The following is a 20,051-nucleotide window of genomic DNA, read 5'->3' on the forward strand; positions in this document are numbered from 1 at the left end:
TTGGCTCGATTTGCTTATCTGCTCCCAAAGCCACAATAGAGCGTTGTCCCCAAGAGCTCTTTCATTTTTACCCAGTCTTCTCCAGGACCCAAACATTCCCTTGGCCCCGCCTCAACGCTCTCGGTCACGCCCCCTGTCGGGGTTGGGGTGGGTTGGATTCCGGGAAGAAGCCACTTGAGCTTGTCTAGGCTGGCTAAGAACTTTGCTCTTGCACATATATAAAGTCTTTATGGTTCTCAGGCTTGTGCTTTGCATGTAACCCAGGGAATATCATGTGTATCTGACCTCCTGTTTTATAAACAATCTTTCACCAGTGACTGCAATTTTTGGAAACAGAAACAACAGTATCATCCAATGCTTCTGGGCTGTAGGCCAGAAAGCGCTCTGGCCTCTTTATAAAAGTTCACCAGCTTTGACTGTGCTATTCACAGTGAATAAGTGAATCCACAGATTCTTCACCAAAAGAACTTCTTGGGCTTGTGCCCCGCCCCCCCACCTCCTGCTCCTTTTTGTAATGTTAAGAGAATTGAAGGAGTGGAAAGTGATACATTTATATCACTACTGTTGTAGGTCCTACTCTTCCCCAAAGTATCCCCTTCTGCATTTTTGGCCATGTATTTTCCATTATCCTCTCAAGATTTGCTCCTTCCCTTTCTCCGTCCCATTTCTAATCCCTGGTCAGTTTACTCATACACATTTTAATCTAGGCTGGGACTGCGGAAAACAAACTGTATTTGCCTTTCTATGTCTGGTTTGTTTCACTTTACATAACGATGCTTGTCCTCTCCCAGCTCTTCCATGAGAACCTCCAACCACGTTGGATTTCCAGGATGCAATTTTCTACCCTGTGCCACATACATGAGATCCTTAAACCATGTAGCAAGCTAGACATGAGTAGATAGTAAACATATAGATATACATTCTGCTTTCAAATTTTTTATTGGGAAAAAAAGATAAATTGAAGTGTCTACCTTTCCAAGATCGTAAGAGGAAGCCAGAAGAATAGGAACAGAAACTTAGCAAAGCTCAGCTTGTGTGTATTCTTTAACCCCTTTATGATTTTTTTCTTTTATTTAAAACATATTTTTCTCACACATTATGTCCTAATTATAATTTCTCCTTACTCTACTCTTCCCTGTTTCTCCCAATAAGTTCTTCCCTCTGAATCTACTCTTTGTCTCTCAGAAAAAGAACAGGATTCTAAGAGACAAAAACTAGGGTATCAAAGTTGAACACTGTAAGCCAACAGTAGGAAGAGAGTCTCCAAAACAGACGTAAGAGTCAGAGACCCGCTCATTCTCTCATTCAGGAACCCCATAAAATTACTAAGCTAATAGCGGTCCCTGACACAGACCCATGGAAGCCCCGTGCTTGCTGCTACAGAATCAGTGCTCATATTCACTTTTCTTAGGTTATTCCGAAGTCCTTGCTCTGCTGGTGTCCTCCATTCCCGCTGGCTCTGACACTCTTTTGCCTCCCCTTCTGTAGGATTCCCTGCGTTCTGAGGGTAGGGATTTGATGAACATCCCTTTTAAACTCTGTCCACATAATGTCTGACTGTGGATCTCTGCATCTGTTCCCATCTGCTGCCAGAGGAAGCTTCTCTAAAGATAAGTGTATAAAGCACTGATCTAAGTATAGCAAAGCACCATTAAGAGTCATTTAATTGAACTTTTTATTTTCAGACCAGTAGTAGTTTTTCCCTAGGTTTCTAGGCTATCTAGTCTCTGATGCTGGGTTGTCCAAGCAGTGCTTATTGGTATCAGGAACTGCTTTTGCCCACAGCAGTGACATCATCCAAAAAGGGAATGTTAGCATTCTGTCTAAGCTCCACTGAACAGTTACTTGGCCAGGTATGCCTGACACTGTAAAAGGGGGTGCTTGGCCCTCCTCACTCTCTTGCTCTTGTTCTCTCCTGCTCTCTTGCTCTTCCCCTCTCCCCCCTTTGTCTCTTCTTTCCCCATTCCCTTCCCCCTTCCCTTCTTTCCACATGCTCATAGCTGGCCTCTATTTCTCTCTCTCTCTCTCTCTCTCTCTCTCTCTCTCTCTCTCTCTCTCTCTCTCTCTCCCCTACTACCCTCTTAACTCCCCTTCCCTGAATAAACTCTCTTTTATACTATACCTTTATGTGGCTGGTCCCTCAGGGGAAAGGGACCCCTCAGCATGGACCCACTGAGGTACCCCCTTCCCCCAGACCCCTATAGAACATAATCCCCCCTCTCTTTATATTTTACAACACAACATTGGTGCTGAAATCTGGAACCTGGGACATATCCTCTCTTTATCTTTTCATAAACATGTCAGTGTTGGATATGGGTTTTTTCTTGTGGAGTGGACCTTAAGTCTAATCAGACATTAACAGTGCCTTGGAGGATCTGTGGGTCTGTGTCTTTCTTCAATAGTGTTTGGACAGAACAGACCATGGACTCCCACTTTCTTAGCTTCCAGCCTTAAAAGTCTCTCCATCCACAGGCTCTAGTACCATCTCCTTGCCACTTTCAGCTCCTAGGACCATCCAGCACCGTCTTCGAAGTTGCCCACACACTCCAGATCAGCCATGACCTCTCAGATTCGTCAGAATTATTCCACTGAAGTGGAAGCTGCCGTGAACCGTCTGATCAACTTGCACTTGCAGGTCTCCCACCTCTCTCTGGGCTTCTTATTTTGAGCAGGATGACATAGTCTTGAAGGGCATAGGCCACTTCTTCCACAAATTAGCTGAGAAGAAGAAGCATGAGGGCACAGAATTTCTCTTCAAATTGCAGAATGATCACAGCGGCCTCTTCCAGGATATGCAGAAACCAGCTCCAGATGAATGGGGTAAAACCCAGGAGGCCATGGAAGCTTCCTTGGCTCTGGAGGAAGTCCCTCTTGGATCTGCACGCCCTGGTTATGCCCTCACAGACCTTCATCTCTGTGAATTTTTGGAATATCACTTCCTGGATAAGGAGGTGAAGTTCATCAAGAAGATGGGCAACCACCTGACCAAACTCCATAGACTGGCATGGCCACAACCAGTGCAGACTGGCGTGCCCCAGACATCTCTGGGCTAGTATCTCTTTGAGCACCTCACTCTGAAGCATGACTAGGAGGCCCCTTGCTTTAAGGGGCCCCCTCTTCTGCTCTGCACCAGTTAGCCTCAGGATCTCCACCTGAATGAACCTCTCAAGCCACCAGGCAGCTTTGTAACTGCCCTGGAGCCTCTCCCAAGTCTTGGACCAAGTAAAAGTAAAGCTTTTTGAAACAGCAAAAAACGAACAAACAAACACTGTCTGTATCAAAGTGCTCCATTGTTGCAGCTTATCTAACAAGTAGAACAGACTGTGGGTCAAACGTTTTGTGACTGAGTTGGTATTCAAGTTCTTTTTTGATAGCCTAACGCGAACCTTTCTGCAACAAAGAGATTAGAACATAGTGGAAAAGACTCCATGTAGGAACCAGCTTGACTTCTCCACATTCAACAAGTTGTGTGGATATTGTCCCTGGCAATGGGGTTCCACTGTCAGTTTGCCAGGAGAAACCCTTTGTCTTAGCATCAACCTAGGTTATTTCCATGGGATCCCCTTGGCAAACAACTCAACTGTCTGCAATTCAGTTACATTGCTGGAAGTCTTGACCTGGCTACAAGAGATGGCCAACTTAGAATTTACATAGCTAAGTCCTCTTTAGGATCACCTTCCTTTCATAGATTCCAGGAAGTTTCTACTGTACTATGTTTCCATGCCATCTTCCAAATGCCCTCAATTCCATCTTTCTGCACTTGTTTCCTCTGCTAAATTGTCCCTTTGTTGTTTGAGGTGTCATGATAAAATAAATTAGACAATGTTCCTTCTGTTTCTATTTCATGAAATAATTTAAGGAATATTGGAAGATTTGGTTTTGTCAAGGAATATCTTGGTTTCTCCATCTATGTTAATTGAGAGTTTTGCTGGACAAAGTAGCCTGAGATGCCTTTCTACAAATCCGGCCCAACAAAGGATAATAGATGGAAAAGGCCAATTCAAGGAGGGAAACTACACCCTAGAAAAAGCAAGAAAGTAATATCCTTGCAATGAAAACAAATGAACAAAGAACCAGGAGCTGGTTCTTTGAGAAAATCAACAAGATAAATAAATCTCAGAGGGTTCCTGGAGGATAATGGAGGCTGAGGAACTCCAGTCATACAATGATAGTGGAACATTATTGTTTTTTTTAGATTGGTATATACCTTTATTCCCATTGGTAATATGATTTACTTTTCCCTCAAACTTTCACTCTCATCTGTTATATCAGCAAACCAATACAATGTGCTCAGAATATACATATTTAAAAGTAATCTTGTCCTTTTTACTTTATCAACTTAAGTCTTCATTGAGGAAGGTTTGCCCAACACAATCTATGAATTGATGATAATTTTGAAGCTTTGCCCTATGTCTGAGGGTAACTTGTTTTGTTTGGAACATTATTTTTAAATGCTTTGGTAATCCTTCACCAGCATGCACATAGGATGTTGTTTTATTTCATCTTTCTGAGATTGGTATGAATATTTACAGAGGTTAAATATGTTCAGTTGTCCATAAAATGCCTGGTGTTCTTGAGTATTCAAAGGAAAACATGTTTACTCTTCTCACCTTCTGACCTCTGTTCCTTTCCTAGAATTTCTTTCTTTGAGATACATACTCACAAGTCGGCTGAATCACACACTAAACTCTCTTGAGTTCTCAGACTCTGAATAAAATGGATGAAAGCAAATGGAATTTCTGCACTAGGAGCTACTGTGAGTTAGAGGGAAAACAGAGAATAACTTTGACAATGCAATAATAATAATAATAACAACAACAACAACAATAACAACAACAATAGTATTGTTAATGTTTTCTTTTCTTGGATTAATACAGAACAGTTGGTCAATTTTCTGTAGTGAATTACATAAAGGTATAAGAACAGATTTTTGAAGACTTAGTGTGATAGGAAGATAATATCTCCAGGCATTATAAAAAACGTCTAAAATTAGAGCAAATGGAATGATCTAAAAGGCAGCCAGTAAAGACAACGACAACAATAACAACAACAAAATTCCATGGGAAATCAACATCAGCATTCTAGCAGAGTTTAATAAAAGTAAAATAAATACTTGTGTGTATAAAAATACAGTGATGATTAGATAAACTGATATGGAAACTTCAGTGTTTCAAACACATACATTTTAAATATAAAGTTGCTTTCCATGTAGCAGAGTTAAAAAAATCAATGCATCTATCAACTCAAGTCAGAGAAAAGGGAGTCTTCTGTTTGCAGTAGATGGTGATTAACACAGAGACCAACTGGACAAGATGTAAACAATAATAAGAAAATAGGAACGTTCAGCCCTAAAAAAGATACCCATATCACAACTTCTCCTCCCTGGGCTCAGGGATCATTGTAGCAGAGGAAGTAGGAAAGATATAATAGGGACAGAGATAGCAGATGATTCCATGGAAGCAGTGTCCCTCAGACACAAGAAGGCAACTGAATGTAGGAACTCACAGTGGTTGTGCTAGCATGCCCAACACACACACACACAGACACACACACACAGACACACACACACACACACACACTACCACCACACCTTTAAAAGTTCAACTTTCTTCTTTCCTTTTTGTCTTTTATGAAGCATATTTTATATTTACTTAATTTTTCGATCTTGATAGTTTTCTTGGTCTGCATTTCTTTATGGGCTTCAAAATTTCTGCTTTGGCAAAACATTACAGTTTGAAGGAATATAAATAATATGTACTCTTACTTCATAAACTAACATGAGAACATAGACACATCAACAGGTGGCCCAATATCACAATTATTTTGATCAAGAGTGTGGTCTAAAAACACTTTGACATAGATACTTTTTTTACCTCAAGCATCATAAGATGATAGTTAAATGCAGTAATATAATTATGAAAGTTTATGCTTAGTTATCAACTCTGGGGATTCTTTTTTTTTCCTTTTTTCGGAGCTGGGGACCGAACCCAGGGCCTTGCGCTTCCTAGGCAAGCGCTCTACCACTGAGCTAAATCCCCAACCCCTAACTCTGGGGATTCTGACTAAGCTTCTCTGTATCATCTCTGGACACTATTCTTTGAAAGTCCCTCCTTGACAGTTTTGAAGTAGTGTTCTGTGTGGGATACATCTTGAGGAACACTGTAAAAGAAGCCTGGGAACTCTTTCCTGCTCAAAATCAAAGTGTCAATATTTATTCTCTTGCTTCATACTAGAAAAATCATTTATATCTTGAGCACTTTGTGTTATATATGCCAAGTAATAATATTCCCATCTTTATATAGCATTCCAGGTTAATTTTCACAATAGTTAGGTTTACTAGGTAAAATAATCATGTCTTAATACAAGAGGTATGGCAGAAAAGTTATCTTTAACAATTAGTAGCAGGAAAAAAATAAACCTAATCATAAGAAGTACTGGATCAAAAGGAATCAACTTATGTTAAGTAATATCAGCTGCAATAGTTATAAGTATAAAAGACACACCATTTATATTTGCTTTGTGTTTCATTTGAATATTAATTTCAATAAAATGAGCTCATCTTTGGAAATATATATTTCAATTAATGAATATCTTAAAAGAAAAAGACTAACTGATTTTGGTATATACATACTTTATTAACCTTTGAGTGTTTCTTAGCAGGTAGAGTGTGGTGTGCACACTGAACCGACTATCACTGACACCTTGTAGACATAAAAATGATAGGGAAGAATGAAAATTTAAAATAAACATTTTACAACGTGAAAAAGAAACATTTGATATAATATTCCCTCTTATAGAGAATATTAGAGTCTACAAAGTAATTTCAATAATTTGTATTGAATTGCCTGGGCAGCACAGTAGAGCTGATCTGGTAGTAATGATCAGGTGAGCGGTTCCCAATCATGTGACTATGGCAGAGGTGGCCTCGCAATTTTTTTTTAACCAGGACAGCAATGTGGATACAGGAGAGATACCCTCCCACATCCTTGCCCTTGTTATCTACTGCAGGCAGGAAAATTTCGTCCTGCCTTTTGTTTGCTTTGTGATATCACAGATGAAGAAGAGATATCCTCCTCCTCTCCTTTCTCCCTCATCACCTATGGCAGGCAGGAGAGCTGGCCATGGTCCTGAGAATGAGAGTACTGGCCATGTCCCTCACTGAATGCCACACTTGGGAAAGCAGGTCCTGTATCTTGCCAGCATTAGAGCTTGCTCTGCATATGGGGGTGGCTAGTGAGCTGCCCTTGAAGTCATAAGGATGGGAGAGCTTGCTCTGCCTCTTGTCTGCTGTGTGATGGTGCTACAAACTAGAGATACCCTCTTCCCCTCTCTAGATCATCTCACTTATGGCAGGCAGGAGAGTTGACCCCAGGGTCATGAGAATAGGAGACTGGTCATGTCTCTTATCAGCTGCAGGACGCAGAAGAGCAGGCGCTGCACCTCGATGGAGCAGCGGTGTAGAACTTGCCCTGTTTATGGTGGGGATGCATAAGTCCCGAGGACATGAAAGCAAAAGAACTAGTGAGATGATCACCTCAGATACCACTCAGATCCACATCCAAAGATTTGAATTGGCTCATCCCACCATCTACCCCACAGATAAACTGTTGATGTGCATGAAGAATCCAGTTCTACAGATCTGGAACTACAGGTTCTCCATGACATAGTGCAACAACAGGGTAGCTGACAGGAGTTGAAGTGAGGTTTCAGTACTAATAAAGACAGTAGCAGCAGTCAGAGGCTTCATACCAGAATGAATCATGGCAATAAACATTTGCAAGTAAAGACGCATGGACAAAAGGGTATCCCATGGGACACACAGTGATTCAACTACAGCTGCTACAACTAGATCTCTTTTTCTCCATTGTGGGGGAAATTACAAGGGTGGAAGACAGTTATGAGGGGAAGAGGGAGATAAGTGGGATTGGGGTGTATGATATGAAATGAACCAAGAACCAATAAAAGTTTTAAAAATTAAATAAAAAACATATCTTAGATTTTTAAAAAAGTAAACATGAATGAAGACATTCTGACCAACAACACTATCCAGATTCTTAATCAAGTGAGGAGAAGGGGTAGTTCTACCTACCCGGCTTGCCATTGAAGCCTGCACATGTAAGGCCTCATCTAGTAACGTCGGCATTTCCTGAAACTGGCAGTCCTCATACTCAAAGCGCCCTCCAAAGGTGATGGAGCAAATTACATTGGCAACTGCATTGTTGATCAAGTGAAGATCCACAGGTTGTCCTGGAGGTAGAGAAAGGGGATGATGTGTCTTTCAAAAATATCTGTTTCTATTTTCTATAGGGAGTTATTTCTATGTGATATATAACATACATAACTGAGAAACTGTGTCCACAGAATCCTACATGGGATTGAAATTTATCAAGGACTCTGCCAGAGTCTGAGAAGCCTGTTAGATGGACAGATGTTAAATTCTATGTGTTTAATGATCTCTTTTGTGGCTTAGGTGCAGCACTCTAGGACAGGGTTGTGTTAAGACATTCACCATTTAATTCTAGTGAAGTGCAAAGCCTGAAACAAATGCTATAATGGTTCACTTCCTTGTCTACTTGTCTGTACTTAGAATCCCCCTAGAAAAATACTTCTGTATTTGTAAGAGCTATTCCAGAAAAGTTAATCTGAAGCAGGGAAAATTCACCCAAATGTTGGACAGTGGCATCTCATGCAGTACCAGATTAAATCAAATTGAGAAAGAAAACTAGCATCAGCACCCTCAAGGCACATTGACTGTATGTTTAGTGTGACCCAGATCTTCCCTGACAAAATGGAGTTTAAGGGAACTTAAAGTGTGATTCAACATAAAATTTCCTTTATTAATTTGCTTTTGCTAACTATTATATCAGAACAACAGGAAAGTAGTTGGGAACTAATAAATATCTCTTCATGGCATCCCAGACATCGCCTGTGAAATGGTTACCTCCCTCCTCCCTTCTGGCTTCCACAAGGTGGAAGGCCTATTCATGCATACGCTGCTCCAAACTCTTCTTTCCTAATCCAAAGTTCTTCAGTGTCATCAGAGCAAACCGTCTTTTCTCCTTCCATGTTTGGCCGTTAGATGTAATCAATCCTACAAAATGGAAATTCAATATAAGAATAGTGTGATTCTGTTATATAAACATGGAACAAATACTAGAGACATGATAACTGATGTATACAAAAATCCCCATCAATGGGCATAGTGGTCAATATTACTGACATCTTAAAGCATTAAGGACGTCAATAAAGTTTCTCTATGTAATTTAAAACAGAAACTCCATGTGGTTGTCAGTACCACCAAGATTCATTGGTTAGGTTTTATTGTTACCTGGGGAAAGGGAACTAAAATTAGAGAATTGTCTAAAAGATTGGCCTTTAGTCATGTCTGTAAAAAAACTTTACTGAGTGATGATACATGTGTGGGAGTTCAGCTTCCCGGCCGACATGGGTGGTACCATACCTGGGTATGTGGACCTGAGATGTATAAGAAAGCTATCCGAACAAGAGCCCGTGTGTTAGCCAGTAAACACTGTTTTTTTGATGGTTTCCACTTGAACACCTGCTTCAGTTCCTGCCCTGACATCTCAATATTGAGGTATAATTCAAAAGCATATTCTGAAAAATTTCCATTCTTACTCCAAATATTTTTGGTCATAGTATTTTTCCAAGCAACAAAAGGTAAACTAGAACAGCCAGTTGCCAAGTAAGTATGCAAAACTCAAGGGATCCTGATGCCAACGTCACACTTTTGTCAAAAGTCACATAGCTATAAGTAATGGTTTATGTTGCAGTAGATACCAGGAGTCCACTAAAGTAGAAGCTCCTGTTTTACAGGAGAAAGTCTATACAAAGACAACGTTAGATTTTACATAAGTGATTTCAAAAGACAAAAAGGATGAATATGTGAAACAAATGAACAGAGAAAGAGAGGAGAAGATGTAGGTATCTCCTTAGACATTCCTTTGAAGGCAGAAGAGATACCTGTATACTCCTCCCCTCTGTGTGTGTGTGTGTAGTGTGTGTGTGTGTAGTGTGTGTGTGTGTGTGTGTGTGCATGTGTGTGTGTGTGTGTGTGTGTATGTGTGTTTTATTTCTAGACTGCTTTTCCACATTCTTCAATGTCAGTGTGGCCTCTCCTATCACAGTAAAATGACCATTCCTAACATTAGACATAGGAAGACGAGTTGGGGATTTAGCTCAGTGGTAGAGCGCTTGCCTAGCAAGCGCAAGGCCCTGGGTTCGGTCCCCAGCTCCGTTAAAAAAAAAGGAAAAAAAAGACATAGGAAGACCTTTCAACCTTACTCTACGTGACCCTTCAGTAACTTAGACCTGTCTTTCTTCTCCTTTTCAGTGGTATTCTAGGCCAATACTTACATATTTCTTTTTTTATTTAGAGCAAATCATAATACATTTAAATATTAAATAATACCATTCTTTTCTTATGAACTCAGAAATAAAAGCATCATTCAGCTATATTAAGAAGCTACTCAAATATTGCTCTGTACCAATTTTATATAGCTCAATGAACTTCTTACAGTTAGACTGGCCATTCTAAATCAGTTGACCATCTTGTAGGGATTCCACTTTATCAATTACATTTTATGCATGTATCCTCCACAAAGAAAGAAAGAAAGAAAAAGACAGATTTGAAAGTACAAAACCAAATAGCTAATGTGGCCTACTTTATAATCTATATAATTTATTCCTGGAAATACACCCAGAGAATGCCATATCCTATTGTCTTAATTCTTTTTTTTATTGATGTGATAAAATAAATAGACTAAAGAAAGATATTAAAATTGAACTAGGAGCTCATATCTTTAGAGTGTCAGAGTCTGTGACTAAAATGGCAGGGAACACATTAGGCAAACAGGCACAGTGCTGGAACAGTAGCGGAGAGTTGATATCTTCAGACATAAGCCTGAGGCAGAGAGAGGTAACTGGGAATAATATGCGCTTTTGCAGCCTCAATGCCACTCCCCAGTGACTACCACACCTCCAAACTTTTTCACCAACTGAGGTCCAAAAATTTAAATATATGAGCCTAGGCAGTCTATTCTCATTTGAACCACCACACCTACCATAGATATGTATTATTTCCCAGGTTTATTGTTGCTGTACTCGTGATAGCAAAAAATGGAACCAGCCCGGTTGACAATCAACAGAAGAATGGAGAGTGAGAATGCAATACATAGACAAACTAGAATGTTCTTCAGCTGTAAATTAAAATGAAATTATTGGGGAAATTGATGCATTTGGAAAGTATAATTGAGGAAGATGACCAGACTCAGAATGAAAAATATATGTATGTGTTCTCTCAAATGCCTTAATTTGCATGCATGTAATTATCTACATAGGTATAAGTGTAGTATAATATACTGCTGAGAAAAGAGGTCAAGAAATGGAAATGCTAGTTTATGAAGAGGCATGGAATGCAGGCAAAAGTATACACTAGTCTCGAAAGAGGTTATAGAAACTTGTTAGTTGAATCGTTTAATTTGTTTACATTTCAAAAGATATCCCCCTTCCCAGACTCCCTCCATGAGCACCCCTCCTCATCCTCATCTTCCTCTCTAAGAGAGTGCTCCCCCACCTGCTCACTGCCGTATCTTGAAACGCGGAAACTCTTCAACATGAGGTTGAAACCTCTTCTTTCTTCCATCTTCCTTTTTGAGATTTGTAAACTCTTCTAATCTTTAATAATGTCTGTTGATGTTCACTCTCTAGCTCTACCTTAAACTAAAACACCTTAAACACCACTGCTTTACTTTACAAATTGAAGGTACTTCAGGCAGCACTGCCATAGTTGTTTTTATTATATTCTACTTGCAATTCCTCATCGAGGCCAACAACACATGGCTCTCCATCAAGAAGTGCAGGCAGCTTCCTTTAAAATTGCAACATTTCACAATGGAGGTTTTGTTTTTTTTTTTTACCAATTCCTCTGCAGTTGTGGATGGCAAGGTACAAATAATATGCCATAAAAAATATGAAGCACACATTTCTGTGGTCAAGAAACTTACCATTATTACCGATGGCTCTTTTTCTCACAGAAGTTACAAAGTGATTCGCGAAATTTTGCTCCAGGTGGGTAAACATTTTTGTTTTGATTAAAGGTTGTCCCGTTACAACCACCACTGATGGTCTGTCCAACTCCAGACTAAATACATTCCCATATTTCTTTGCAAACTTTGAGGATCCATGGATGTCAGGCATATACACAGTCAGTGGACTTAGTACTGAAGTTCTGTATGTTTTGTGAGGAGAGATGAGAATTATTCTGCGGAGAGCACCCATACAAATAAGTAAGTAAACAGAAAAAGATGTAAACTTAAAGTGATTTCTTTTGTCCTAAGTTCTTTAAGAAAAAACAGAGCAGGTAAAATACACTAGACTAAAAGAGCAAACAAAAACTCTACACGCCAGAACAGTGTATCATGTTTACTAAACAGGTACTACTTTCAGGGTGCCAACATTGGAAAGGGAAGAAGAATGGGGTTATTGATTGGAAGAAGCAGAAGTCAAAGTGAATTTCACAGGTTCACAGAACAAGCTTTAGAGTCCTGTCCCTTGTTCTCCTTTCTGGGCCCCTGGAATATCCCCAACCCTGCAGTTGTAGACCAATGTCAGGACACAGACAGGACACCCACCCAGTCCCCGTCTTACCTTCTGAAGCACCAAGTGGCTTTGCTCAAAGTCTATTTGAAAGAAGTTGCCCACAAAGGGCAGACGCCATGGCCCTGGTTGGTAGTCTTTTGGGCGATGGCGTCTGAGGATGCCAGCCAGGAACAGGAAGGTGACAGCAGCCAGCAGCAGAGTCCTGAGAAGGAGCGCTGCCCAGGAGGAGGTCACCAAGGAGCTCAAAGAGGTAATCATATTTGGGATCCTAGCATACTCCTCTGTAGAAAAGAAAATGGGGGGCAGTCGGCCCTCTAGGATGTGGCTACACTGAGTATCCCCACTCCTTCTTGCTCCTTGATGCAAGCACTCCTGCTGTGGCTTGGTGTACTCACTGCTGGGTGAAGCAGCCTATTTATTTCTAGAGACTCCATATAGAGTTGGAATAAACCAAGCTGAGAAAAATTGTTCACTTCCTTATTAATAAATGTTTTGGATGGCAGGCAGACTTCAAGGTTTATGATTTTTGTACTCAGAGCCCAGTCTTTGACCTGCTGTTAAACATTCAGCTTTTCACCCATTGACCATAACTGGCTTGGTAGACAGAAATTCCTGCCGAGTTTTTCAGGGCATTCATTCTTTACACAAGCTCTGTAAAATTTTGGATTATGGAGTTTATATAAGTTTTGTGGGAGATGGACTTTTATTAAGTGAGTTAGTTTTTTGACAGTTCTTCATATATAAATCATGCACGTATGGCTTACTCTCACTCACACTGTTCTCTTTCCCTTCGACCCTGTCAACTTTCCCTCTTCTTTTTATGTTTTTTTTTGGGGGGGTTGTTTCGTTTTGTTATTATTTTTGTTTTTCTTTGTTCATGGAGTATCATTTTGTTTGTTACCCACTGAGTTTAATCAAAGTTGCCTGTGTGAACATGGGTAAGTAAATACTCAACAGAACATCGTGGGACCACCAAGAGCTCACATCTGAAGTTAGTGATCTTTCCATTTCCTAGGATCCATCTGTAGGCAATATTTAAATAGGGAGAGATAAGGCCCCCTTCAGCCCTTCTCCTATCTATGACTGGATACTGTTAGACATAGTCCTGTGCAAGCCCAGTGTACCAGACAAACAGATACTATGAGTTTATAATTACTATGGCTGTGTCATGTACAGAAAATAGTTGTTTTGCAATTCTCATCCAATTGTCCAACTCTTGTATTGTTTTCTATCTATTTAATAATAGTCTCTGAGTCTTAAATGGAATAGTAAAAAGATCCTGTTTAGATTTGAGCACTCAAATGACCCTTACTCTCAGGAACTTGAGCAGTGAACAGTGTCTGCATCCAGTGTTACTCATTGTAAATAAAATTTTTTTCTGATTAAAACTGAGAGTGGCTTTTGTTTGTGGATATAAACATAGATTTTTACAAGGCAGTTTGGTGCGATATCACTAAAATACAACATTCAGTTCCTGCCTAGGACCTATGACCCATGCAGCCTTGAGTTTTTGTCAGGTTTATAGTACAAGGTGGCATGAGCAGGAGGTGAACTTGATAATATTGAGAGAACACAGGCTAAAATTATTTTTGACACTGATACATGTGGAAGTAGCATGTTAGGTAATTACATTGCCACTGAGCTGCATTCCCTGCTCTGAGAACTTCCCCTTTGAGATTTCACCAAATCTCACTAAGGTTGGATAAAATAAAAAAAAATTAAGAAGAATGAGGAGGAAGAGAAGGAGGAGGATGAGAGAAGAGGAGAGGAGAGGAAGAGGAGGAGGAGGAGGAGGAGGAGGAGGAGGAGGAGGAGAAGGAGGAGGAGGAGGAAGGAAACATTTATGTTGGCAAAAATAAAACTGGTGAAGCTTCTATATAATTCAGTATGGGGGCTCCACCAAAGGCTACAAACAGGGCTGCCAGATAACCAGATTTTGGAACATATTCAAATCACTTTAAATCCTACTACAGAGATACACATCTGTGTCCATTGTTGTTCTATTCATTAAAGCCAGGGAATGAAAACAGCATATATGTCCATCAACTGAGGAATGGATAATGAAAATGAGTATATTTATACAATGGTGCATTATTCAGTTGTTCATTAAAAACAAAACTATTAAATAGATAAGTAAGTGGATAGAGCTGAAAAATATCATTCTGAGTGATGTAACCCAAATACAGAAAGACAAATGTAACAGTTTTCTCTCATCTGTTGTTGTTAGCTTTGAATCTTTAGACAAAGCCACAGAGGTCACAAAACTAGCCAAAGTCCCTGGCTGCCAGGGACTGGGGTGGGGATGGGGCTTTAAAGGGAGGAAACATAAAGAGAGAATACAGAGATTAAGCGACTGAAGAGTCCTCAGTCCTAAATAAGAACCCTCTTTCATAGTCAAGCCTTTCAAGGCACAGGGAGCATTGTGGGAAATTGTAATAGGCAGGTGCAGTGGATGACTACAACAGAGCAATGTTTTCTATACACAGCCTAGAAGCTGTCTACAAACTTACAGGTGTTGTAACAAAATGTGCCAAATCTGCACAAACACAATGTCCTACATGTAGCTGAGGAGTTATTGATAACTGATAGCTGCTGGTAGAGAAAAAGAGATGGTTTTCTTTAAGGATATGATATGTTTTGGCTTAACCATACTGCAGTATATTGCTTCATACCCAAGGTTACATGAATAGTACAAATTGGGCTTAATTTTTGTAAAAAATATAATAAAATAAGAAGACAAAAAATTTGAGTAGGTATGAAAAAGGGAATGTGGATCTGAAAGGAGGCTCTAAAGGGGTAAATTTGATTAAAAAAAAACACCTTACATGAGTGTGATGGTTTACATGTGCTTGGCCCAGGGAGTGCATTATTAGAAGGTGTGGCTTTGTTGGAGGAACTGTGTCTCTGTGGGGATGGGCTTGGAGACCCTCCTCCTAACTGCCTGAGGATGCTCAGTCTGTTCCTGGCTTCCTTTGGATGAAGATGTGGAACTCTCAGCTCCTCCTGCACCATGCTTGCCTGGATGCTGCCATGCTTCCACCTTGATAATGGACTGAACCTCTGAACCTGCAAGCCAGCCCCAATTAAATGTTGTCCTTTATAAAACTTTCATTGGTCATGGTGTCTGTTCACAGCAATAAAATCCTAAAACAATGAGATTCTCAAAGATTTTAAGAAGATATTTTAACACAAAATAAAGATATATGATTGTAGATTAAGAAAAGCTTAGAAAAATATAGTAATATTTTTCTATAATATTTTGGGACATTGAAAATAGTGAACCTTAATCTATTTTTAAATATGACAAGCAACAAGAACAACAACAACAAAAATAACAACAAAAAGAATTATAAAAAGATGCTCAGAAAATCCAGGCTAGCATTAAGCACACATAGTGAACTTAACTTTACCTGGGCATTGGCTGAAAAAGTCAAGACTTGAGAACTAACCATTGGAAAACCACAAGAAGTATTTAGAAAGTCAGTAACGAAACACAATGGGAGACTTTCAAAAGTCTGGCTTCAGATAGTCTGAGAAATGTTTTTGTTTTGTTTTGATTTTTTTTCTGTATCTCAAAGAAGGCTCAACAAATCAGGGCTTAGGTTAGGCAAGAACTGAACGAGCTCTGAAATTTCTAGTATTTTTATGGTATTCTGGAACAAAATGTTATGAAATCAGGTATTTGTTAGTCCATAGGACATAATGTCAGTGTACTTTTCTCCTTCTTTCTTTGTTTTGTTGGAACTGAAACTTGGGCTTTGCACAACCCAGGGAAATGATCCACTGTGATATGCTGAATTTGACCCTTCACCCTTGCTAGTTTTTAAGGTCAGATTCTTGTTTAGTTTCATAGAATGATCTGAAACTACTTTTCTAGCCCATGCAAACCTTGGACTCACTTTTGTTCTGTAACAGACTCCCAAGTAACTGGGATTACAGGCCTTTCTTTTCAATTCCAGGAACTTCTGTAAATAACTTGGCTATTTATTACGTTGTGCTTTCAGCCTTGAAAGGAGAGGAGAGATGACGTAAACTGGCATGGTCAGTCTTACAGTGCCAGTGTCAGATAATTATTTCTTAAATACTTTGAAACTGAGTAAAATTTTGACACAAAGTTTAAAGTATAAATATTTCAGCTATGATCTTTAGGTATTCTATAATCAGCTAAAACAGAATCAAGCTTGAGGTGTTACACATGAGATGGTTTTTGTTTGTTTGTTTGTTTTTGTTACTATTCTCTTGATGTTTATTTCTTAATAATATTCCAAATTCTTGAGGGATTTGGGGACTATAAGTCATGGGAGCTGTTTTCTGCAATTTCTAGAATTTATGGATGAAACTGGTTAGGTCTTATTTTTTCTTTTACCAAATATTAAATACTTCTAGATGATTACCCCCTCTGTTTTTATAAACAGGGTATGAGATGGGCCAATGTTGAGGTTTGGCCTTTTGCTATGTATTATAACACTAAATTCTGTACCTGAGTATCTAGGTTAATTTTCATATTTACAAGCTTTGTTGTATAAACATTGTTTTGAAATTATTAGTTAAAAGAATTGGCTACAGGCAATTATTGAAGAGGTTAGAGGTAAGGGGGTTTTGAGTTACCAGGAGGGAGGTAGAGAAGAGTAAGAATGGAGGAGAGACCAGGAGGATGAAGAAGAATAAGAGGAGAGGAGAAACCACCATGTGGAGAGATGGACCATGTGTAAATGGCCTGGAAAAACAGCAAGTATTTGGGGTACACCGCTGGGAAGGTAGCCAGACCAGCAGTTAGAAAAGTAGATTATGGGTTACCCCCCCAACCAGTAATTGTCAAAGCCAAATAAATTAACCACAGTCTGAGTCTCATTCATTTGTAAGTTAGACAAGATAAACTTAAATTGGTTGACTGTAGACCAAGATTGAGGGAAGTAGTTGCTAGTACAGTGGAAAAGGTCCTGCTGCCATCCTGCATAAAACCTGAGATGGCTTTTTAAATTTGCTTTCTTCAGAGATCCAGCAATCTGGGAGGCCAGAACACATCTGCCTTTGACAGTTTTCCCCCAGCATTTTTATCCCCTCAAGGAACAAACCCAGTAAATTAATTTAGCCTTTGTTCTTGTTCTTCTAGTCAGGTAGATCTTGTTCCTCACATTTGCCTTCTTCACAATCTTCTCTCATTATCTCCCCTTTGCTTCCTGCATATGTAGGTCCTGTAAACACCAAGTGCATGGAGTTATGCACTTCTCTTCCAGTTTGGATATCATAGATATTGAAGATAAACTCAGAGTGAACATGTCTTTAGTGTGTGCATGCAACTCAAAGTGATTGTGCAGATTTCTTCCTGCAAAACAAAGTAAAAATGTGCTAGTAAAATATCAAAATAGGACAGGAAGGTTGGCAGAATGGTTCAGAGCAGTGGCTATTCTTCTTAAGGACCATGTTTACAATAGGTGCTCACGGGGTTGGGGATTTAGCTCAGTGGTAGAGCACTTGCCTAGGAAGCACAAGGCCCTGGGTTCGATCTTCAGCTCCAGAAAAAAAAAGACCAAAATACAATATGTGCTCACAATTATATACCTGCAACTCCAGATGTTTCTTTCTTACACAACCTGGGACTACCCTTAATGGAGTAAGCACTACCACGCTAACCACTCATGAAGAAAATGTCTCACAGATATGCTCATAGGATAATCTGACACAGGCAAATCCTAAATTTAGATTTCTTCTTCCCAGATATGACCAGGTTTATCACAAGTTTACAGACAAAAACTAAATCAGCATGCTAGGGGTTGAGAGAACATATTTTAACGTAATCAAGGCCATACATGACAAATGGGAAATTTTAGTTCATTAGATAGTTTCACAAGCAAAATTGCACACAATTTCAATGGATATCTCTGTGATTTGTTCCATAACTCCACTGTCTGAAAGGCTAGTGATTCCTGAATGGTATGCCTTTAATAATGGATTACAAGGAGCCATAATTAAGGAAATCAACAGCAGAAGAAAGGCAACTCACAGACATTTACTTAGGGCAAAGAGTTGGAGTGGGAAAGGGAAGAGAGAATACAGTGTGTGTGGCTATGACTGTGCTGTGTTTTTTCTATATTGAAGCATCAAGAGTTAGTGTATAGGACATGCAGTTTCTCCCAAGACTAGTAGAGAGACAATGGAAATTCTCTGATGGGTGTTTTCATTCAGAAAATGTGGCTTCCTGCTTCTTTTACAGATGACATTTCATGATAGGGTTGGGAGTGTTGGCAAGTTGCATTTTTAAATCATCATGAACAGCTTGTACCTTTTTAACAGCTTTTAAAAGGACTAGCATTTACTATTGCATTTTAAAGAACCATGTAGTTGTATCTCAAACAAGTTGAAAATGAACATACAAAAGGAAGATGACTGGGTTGTGTAAGAAAGAATTAAGGATAGAGGAAAGGAAAAAAGAGCACCTCCTGGGTCTAAGTTCCTATACCTTGTTTTCTCTGTGACCAGGACCTTTTAATGACTTGTAACCAATCCCCCTTTAACAGCAAGCATCTGTCACACATGGAATGGCCCAGGTCACCCATTTTCCTTTTGGGAATAGGGCATCACTCTCTTAAAGTTGCTTCCTGATGATTTCAGGACATTATTTCCTTTTGGATCTAAGAAAATTGGGAAAAGGATCAAGTCTTAGGAGAGCTCACTATAACATTTGTTGTCTAGTCTCTATGTACTGTGAAAGTGCAGGCTTAAATGAAATTGTGATTGGAACAATTTGTAAGACTCCATAAATTGGGGTTATCTACAGTCATCAGCTTTCTTTGAAGCTATCATGGAAGCACGTTTGATGCTATTAAGTCAGTCTGTGAAGCTGAACCCAGCAGGATGCTGGGATAAATGTGCCTCAGTATCTTAGCATGTCTGAGCATAAATCTTTTCAAGACTGCTTGTCTGTTTTCCTCTGTGAAAATCTAAGCTTGTAGAGGCAATACACTTTTTTATATTAACTTAATACATTTTTTTTACACATTTGCTGTTCTGCACTAGTTTATAAGCTAATCATCCCGTTATTCTATTTTCAGTTCAGCCACATGGCTGGTTACTTCTACTCAGCTGCCATGATTTTGACCTCCTCCATGTGCCTGGAAAGTCCCTGCTTTGTTGTATTCTAGAATCCTTCCTGTCTACCAGATGTTCCACTTTCTTTTCCACCCTTTTCTATAGGTTATAGATTTTTTTTATTGACAACTGATGCAAACCTACAGTACACAAAAGATTATCTCTATATAAGGAACTGAAATTCTAAAAATTGACAGAAAATATACAGAAATGTAAAACTAAAACATAAGTAAGGTGAACTGATTCCTGTAAGATTTTTTAAGTAGTATTTGCTGATGCTGGTGCTGTTGCTTTAGAATCACTGGGAGACAAATCAAAGTCTCTCTCCAAGGGCCAGCAAACTG

General features: G+C 39.4%; 2 pseudogenes; one reads left to right on the top strand and one right to left on the bottom strand.

The window, feature by feature from the left end:
• Positions 1-2,557: 2,557 nt before the first annotated feature.
• LOC108351103 (ferritin light chain 1 pseudogene) lies at positions 2,558-3,053 on the top strand (annotated as a pseudogene).
• Positions 3,054-3,375: 322 nt separating this feature from the next.
• Positions 3,376-12,999, bottom strand: LOC134479082 (cytochrome P450 2J5-like; annotated as a pseudogene).
• Between the last annotated feature and the right edge of the window lie 7,052 nt (positions 13,000-20,051).

The sequence above is a fragment of the Rattus norvegicus genome, chromosome 5 (genome assembly GCF_036323735.1).
Source record: "Rattus norvegicus strain BN/NHsdMcwi chromosome 5, GRCr8, whole genome shotgun sequence".
In the NCBI taxonomy this organism is placed as follows: domain Eukaryota; kingdom Metazoa; phylum Chordata; class Mammalia; order Rodentia; family Muridae; genus Rattus; species Rattus norvegicus.